We start from the raw sequence: 8,024 nt of genomic DNA, 5'->3' as shown, positions 1-8,024 counted from the left end.
TGCTAAACATTTTATATAAACATGTCTATTCACAAACTATCATTTCAGTGTATATCACTACAATGTCTATGTCTTGTGTCTAGTACTTAGCTAGTATATATTCAATGAGTAATTCATCAAAGGAAAATTGTTAAGCATTTTATTGGAAAGGATTTCTTATAACAAAAAATATTAAAAATATAACAATTCAAAAAGAAGGAAGAAAAAGACATAAAAAAGTCGGAAAAATGAAATAAGGACAAAGCTTGCTTAGTTTAGTTATATAGATTTATATAAAAGCATATATCCATCTCCCCCCCCCCTTTTCCAACCTTTCCCCTGAGTGTGTGTGTGTGTGTTTGTCTATAACCTATACTTCCCTTTTATAAGAACACTACAGCACTTTGTAGATTGGCAGGGGGGGGGGGAACCCTATCCAGAATTAATTAAGTCTAAAAAATTACATCTACAATGAACCTCCTTCCAGATAAAATTACAGGCAAGCTTGAAGCACTGGGATTTGGGGCTTCAACACAGAAATTTTTTGAAAATTACAACTCAACCCATAATATATTTAGGTGGCATTCCAGTTGGAATCCACTATTCATTTATACTAGCTACTCACTTTTGTGCTCTATATACCACCAGGCCATTCTACAAGATATTTTTAATTAAGCAAAGAATTTATTGTTTTAATTTTCTAAAAAACAAATTGAATTTAAATATAATTACATTTTCCTTTATTTTTCTCCCTCTAACCATTCTCATGCAGCTTCCTCCTCTCTCTTACTTCCTCTACTTCTTTGTTTTAAATAGATAGATCGATAGATAGATAGATGATATAGATGTATATGAACATAGATATAGATATGGATATAAATAAATCAGTCTGTATAATGGTAGATGTAAGTATGTGATTTCAGGGCTAACCACTTGGGATCTTTTAATGTTGAATTATTCATTAAAGGTACAAAACAACTTCATAAATATCTGAATATGAGCATATAATTTAATGCTGATTTACATATAAACTCTAAGTAATTTCACATAAGAAAGTGTACTGTTGACATATAGTTTTGCTATAGGGCGCACAGAGACCTCAAACTCATGATACTTCTACTTTGGACCTGATTCGCTGAAATTGAAAGCATTCACCAAATTATATTGGATATTTACCAAAAGTTGTTAATGTCTTTAGGAATTCATGTCAACAAGAATGTGTGTGTGTGCATGTGTGTGTCTGTGTATGTGTGTGTGTGTATTTACAATATTGCCAAAACAGCATGCATCAGCACTAATCAGTTGAAGACAGTGTCAACTTCTACTGCTATAAAGGTTGTCTAAAATTTAATTTTAAGCCATAATAGCTATTTTTAAAATTGAATGAATACAATTTTAAAATGTTTTAAGACAGGTTACATATGTATATACATATATATGTATATGCATATATACATGTATATTTCTTTTTAATAATCAAAGAGATATCTGCTTGAGTGCTTCATGTATGTATAAAGTTACACATTTTAGCCTTTAGGAGACACTGCTTGATCATAATAAAAAAAATGCTCTGATAATGCTGAGTAAGTTATGTCTCTCACAACTCATTTTTATGGTTATCACCCAGTTGCTTTCCCTGATTGCTTTCCCTAATGTATTCCCCCTCTCTCAAAAACTTTAGGAATCTTTAAGTGAGTGGTTTTAATGTTTGTAGAGATTTAAATAAAATCAGTTTAAAAGAGTGGCATGTTAAATTTTTCATTTGGCTTATAAAATTATATACATATTAAGTAGAAACTTTCTACTTTATGTCTGGCATTTGGGGTCAGAAGAGATTTGAATATTTAATAAGAGTGTCCAACAGTATTGGAATTTACAGATGGACAATTTACAAGGACAGGGGTTACCTGTTTCCTGTTGAGTTTCATGGGTCAAGAGGTACGTAAATTTTGAAATCTTGCCTACTCAATATGAGACAAGTGGAAACAGCCCTACTTTTCAGAAGAACAAATGCTATAAAATACTCAAGATTCTGTGTGTGTGTGTGTGTGTGTGTGTGTGTACATGTGCGTGCACAATTTTTTTTATCCTGAAAAAATATTGTACAAAAAGGAAGCAAAACCCTGAATCTGAATGGCAAATGCTTTTAAGGAGATGATCATTATCACTAAGTTTATACAGTCATGCAGATGAAAGGGACAAAGGTAGAAAGATAGCTTTTGGGAGACAGAAAACCAAGGAACAATTACAACAAAATTTAGAAAAAAAATAAGATAGGTATAAATTTAAATTGTCTACGAACTAGTCATATTTTTTCCTTTGTTATTTTGTGGTAAGATGTATGGTTTATTTCTTTTAATCTTTTTTTGTTTGCCTCTTATGTCATATATACTAACACTGTCATATGTATAGCTAATAAAGTTTTTTCATAATCTGTATGTTGTGGATACTCAAATAATGGTGATCTTTGCTGCACAAAACATTTTCACCTTCATGAGGTCCTAGTTATCAGTTGTTCGTCTGTCATTAAATTTGAGTTACCAGTGTCCTATTAAGTCTGCTCCAATGCCTGTAAATTGAAGCTTATCTTCTTTCTCAGGGATGTAGGAGTATTTTGGGAGATGCTGCTGGGGTAAATTTATATCAGTTTTGAAGAGGACATCTTTTCCTAGTAAGGGAATAATAGGACATGAGGCAATTAGTATAAAAAAGTGGGGAAAGGAGAAACCTTGAAAGGAGTAAGGGTGGAGTTTGGAGGTGTAGGGTCAAAGTTTGTGAAAGTCATCAGAGGAACTGAGAGGGATTTTAAGAGTTATCTTTAATTATTTTTTCAAGTTACATATTTTAAATTACTTTCTCGAACCCAATAATCATTTTCTCTAACCCGTATTACCTACCTAAGTTATCATACTTTCAGATCTTTATAGACTTTAAATCAGATATATATACTTTGTATACTTTCTTAGGCCTGCATAATTTGTATCATTTATTTTTTCTTAACATTCATAACTTACTTTTCTGCTTTTCATAATCTTTAGAAACTCAGATCTTTTTCAGCGTAAAGTCTCTCAGCTAAGGAAATAATTGGTTGAGTAAAGAGGGAACATCAAGAGTGGCAGAGAAGCTTTGCCCTGTGTTTTAGTTACTATTCTATTGCTATGGGGACACACAATGACCAAGACAACTCATAAAAGAAAGTATTCAACTGGAGACTTGCTTACAGTTTCAGAGCTTTATTGTCATGGTGGAAAGCAGTCAGACATCGTCCTGGAGCAGGAACTGAGAACTTTACTTCTTGATTTACAAACATAGGCAGAGAGAGAGAGGAAGGGGGAGAGAGAGATAAAAAGGGGAAGGGAAGGAGGAAGGAGGGAGAGGGGAGGGAGGGAGGGATGGAGGGAGGGAGGGAAGGAGAGAGAGAGAGCCTAAAAGGTCACTTGAGACCTCATATCCCACCCTCAGTGACACACCTTCTCCAATAAGGCCACACCTCCTAATCTTTCCCAACAGTTTATCAACTGGGGACTAAACACACAAATATATAAGCTTATATGAGGGCCATTCTCTTTCAAATCATCAGTACAAAGGACAAAATACAATAAATAAAGGCATGTAGACTGAAAACAAAAACTATTTTATCTTCAGAATATACGAACATACAAAGAAAAAAAATTTCTAATTCTACTGAATTTTTGTAATGATATGTGTGTCATAAAATAAGCAGTCAATTTTTTTGTTCAATGTCTCCTTATAATAGTATTAAATACTAGATATAATGAGAGATACATTTAACAAAGCACATAGGTCCAAATCAGTCATAACCTACAGAGAACTATTAAAGGGAAATAATGAACAAAATGGAACATCCTTCTCACTGAGTGACAAAATTCTGAGTAGGATGTCAATCCCCCAGTCAATCTATACTATTCAGAATAATAAACAATACCAACAATATGTTTTTCACATGAGTCGGCAAAAAATTACCTCAAAAATTAAATGAAAATACCCAGGGCCAGGAATATTCAAAACCTCATTATTCTCAGTACGCACTTCATTCTCTTACTGCATCCAGATCCTCTTAGTTTTCTGATGTGTTGCAACTGTGGTAGCAAAAATACACTCTTGACCACCAGTCTCGGTCTTCTGTTACCCAATGTCATTCACTGGTCTGAGCTGTATGCCTTTCTTCTAACACAGTAGCTCCTTTCTGCTAAGGCAACACAGAAAATGAATTTTCCATAATCTAGTGAATCACAGAAGTGAAATGAGGTCCATGTACTTGCCACTGTATTTGGTTTCCTCCCTTTTGTTCTCTTCCATGGTTCATAATGTAAAATACAATCTGGCTCAACTGAGAAAGACAATATACCCAAGATACACCTTTGGTAACATGGAAAATTACATTAACTTTGCTTTATCGTCACAAATGGCATCAGAAGTTTGGACCTACCTCTGCTCCTTCAGTTCAAGTGATGAGTGTCATGTGGTTGAGATGCAAAATGTTATTTAATTCTATTTGAAACATTGTAAAAATATGCATCATCAAAAATTTTTATTCAACTTATTATTATTGTGTGTTTGTGTTGGTGGAGGTTGACAGACCTACAGGCCACAGTACACATATGGGGTCAGAGGACAATGTTCAGTGCTTAGCTGAGGTTTTCCTTTCACTGTTGGATCTGGGGATCAAATGCCGATTGTCAGGTTTGCACAAGTGTTTTTACCTGCTGATCCATTTCACCACCTCACTACCTATGTTTCTATAATACTATGAGGTTCACTAAAGTTTTGTAATTGCTAACACACTCATAATGTTATATATTAATTACAGAAACACAATGCCATCAAATGGGAAGGTCTATAGTATAGTTTTATTAGAAAAGTAGACCAGAAGCAAATGTCATATGATGTTCAGATCTGATAATTCTCAATAGGGGTATATTAGTATCAAATTATTTTTCATGCTTTTAAACATGTATATTTAAGTATGTATTCTTATTTATACCTCCTCAACATTTTCTACTTCATTTGTTGAGAATGTTAAGTCATGAGTATATATTTTTGAGAAGTAAAATGCTTACAGTGATGCGAATATTTCTGAGCATTCCTGGACTTACTGAATAGTCCCTCCATGGTGTAGCACTTGTAGGATATTTAATTCCACCTTAATTTGCATATCGGATCTTTTTAGAGCAAAGTAAATGCAGAATTAAGTCACTGTGTGAGGAAGGTTCTTGTGCTTGAAGGAAACCTTACACTGTAGATTACAATACATTTCCATTAAAAGCTTTTCCCCCTTACCAGGTAAAAAGCAGGTTTCCAAGTTAATGTTCACTTCTGTTATGGGTAAGTGGGCTAATGTACCACAATGAACCATTTATTGTGACTCCTTTCTTATACTAACATGAGGCTTCACAAAATACATTTTGAATATTTTTTTCTGAAGGAATTTATTTAAATAAAGACCAAATCAAACCCACCAAAGGTTTTGGTAATCAAATACAATTAGGAGATATTATTAGTTTTATTTCCTTCCAAGAAGGATTCATTTGAACCGTTTTCCAAATTCTTTTGTGTTTGCAGAATATCCAACCCCAAACCTCTTCTTTCCCAAAGAAATCTTTAAGAAACTTGCTCCAAGTTTATCTCTGATTTGGAAATTTCTCCAACAACCAGGGAGAAGGCTGTCTCTATAAACCATGGTGGTGACCTTTGTTGTCAAAGGGTCCTGTGTTATCTCCAATTCCTGAATCACTGTTTTGGTTTGTAATATAATAATAGAATTTCTGTCTTTCTTGGATCTCCACAAAGAACACCGCTATTAATGTTGCAAGGGTTCCTGCAGCCTGTTACATGATATAAGAACAGAGGATGATAAACCTTGAACTTGTAAGAGACAGATGAAATGAATCTGTGGGAACTGGATCCTATTCCACTAATAAATGGTGTAATTAGGTGTGAGAGAGAAGCCAGATTTATGCTTATATTTATTTTCATAAAAGGGATAATAATTTAGCTACATGATAAATATGGCTAAAGGGAGAATGATTTGGACTTACACAATAGGACTAGATTGCCGAGGACTGGAAAAGACATCTGAAGTATTCCCTTGGTTCTCTCTAATTAGAACACAATGGAATGAGTTTTGAGTTAGGTACCTTTTACACATTTTTACTACTGATATATTCACCAGATAATTTTATGATAGGCTCACGTTAATCTGGGTATTACAGAATATTCAGATCCTCTAGCCTAGCTACTAGATTCTGGTATCATTTTCTCTTCCCAAATTAAGACAAAGGTCAAACTGTTTCCAGGTAGTGCCAAATGTGCCAGGAGGCATAACACTGACATGTGATTGGGAACTATTAGCTGGTGAATAACAATAAGATGTGTTTAAAAATTCCTGTTCAGCTGTAGTAGTGTAATGACTTAAAAGCCAGCTGGATAAGATGGAGGTATATATTAGTGGTTGCCACTGTGTCCTTGGTTTGAGTTGCTGTCCAATAATGGGCCACTGAGTAAGATGTATCTCAATATCCATGACTTTCTGTGGTTCCATTTCACATTGACTTAGGTATTTCTTACATGACTTGTTCTGGTTTATTAAACAGCACCAACTACAATATATGTTGAAATTTAAAAGGCACTTGTGCATAGGGAGGTAACTGTCTTGGAATACTGCCACCATGTGAAACAGCCAGTGTCAGCACTCCAAAGGCATGGGACAACCACCACCCAACACCTCACTCCACCTTACAGAAGCTTGGTAAATAACTAGAGACAACAAACACTAAAACCACCTTGCTGAACCCTGCCCTAAAGGGTAACAAAGCATCAACGCACAAATAAATGGCTACTGTTTACAATGACTCTGTATTGGCTATGCTACTAGGAAATGGAAAAAAAAATCATCTCATTAGTCTGGAGTAGTGGATAGAAGACATTTGTAATATATAAATTTCTTGATGACTTTTTAATGAAAAGACTGGGGGAGGAAAGAACAGGTCAAAGAAGACAGGAAATACTGGGAGCTAATCATGAATAAAGTTGTCTGAACAGTCTTTAAGAAAATACTTAAAGTTAAGCAGTGCAAAAACAACTCATTTGTCTTGAAAACATATCAACTACTGTCTAACTGTATGAGGCTGAGTTACAAAGATTCAGTTAAATCAGCAGAGGTGTAGAACTTTAAAGACATTACCAAGTATGTCAGTTTTTATATTATATGGAAAAAACAATCACTAGAAAAAAACTGGGAAGTTCATAAAATCAGTGATTATGATAAAGCCCATTGCAGTAATTATAAAGCCCAGTAATGTATTAGACTTCTGATCATACTTGTCTAGAACCTACAACTAGATAGATCATGGGCTTAGGGGAAAACCCACTACTATTATTCCGCTAAAGGACATAGCAATACAGTGATTCCCAATGATATATTGTTGTACTCAAAAATCAGTGCCTTGCTCAATCCTAGAAGCAGCTTCTTCTTGCAGTAGATGTTGATAACACAGGGACCCACAACTGAAAAATGGACAGAGAGTGATTCTCTCCAACACTCAGTCCTAAAGGAGATGCCATCACCAAATCTCTTTTTTCACGGTTTCTTGGGATCTATGTACATGAGGCGGCTAAAAGATTGTAACAGCCAGGGGTAGTGGATGACTCCAAGGCAGTATGTGTTTGAGAAACAATAAGACTGATAGACAAATAGGCTAAAAAGCTGTGGCAGCACACACCATGCCTGTACATGTTCACACCAGACAAAATCGCAGCACTGTAAAGGGGAGGTGGACCTTTAATTAAGAAACCATATGCAATTGGGGGCAGATGGAAAATCAGTTTGCTCCAATGGAGTGTCACTGGGTGTATCAACCACACTCCAGGGCAGGTCACATGCCCAGAATACTTAGCCAGCCGAAAACAAACTCCACGCCCCATGGCCTGCTCCAGGCTCTTTTAGTTTGTTGTATTTTAGTTTTTTGTTGGTTTTGTTTGTCTTACTATTTTTTTGCTCCTTTGTTTGGATGTTCTGTTTGATT

This window comes from Microtus ochrogaster, chromosome 10 (assembly GCF_000317375.1).
Source record: "Microtus ochrogaster isolate Prairie Vole_2 chromosome 10, MicOch1.0, whole genome shotgun sequence".
Lineage (NCBI taxonomy): Eukaryota > Metazoa > Chordata > Mammalia > Rodentia > Cricetidae > Microtus > Microtus ochrogaster.
Note: the sequence above shows the minus strand (reverse complement) of the source record.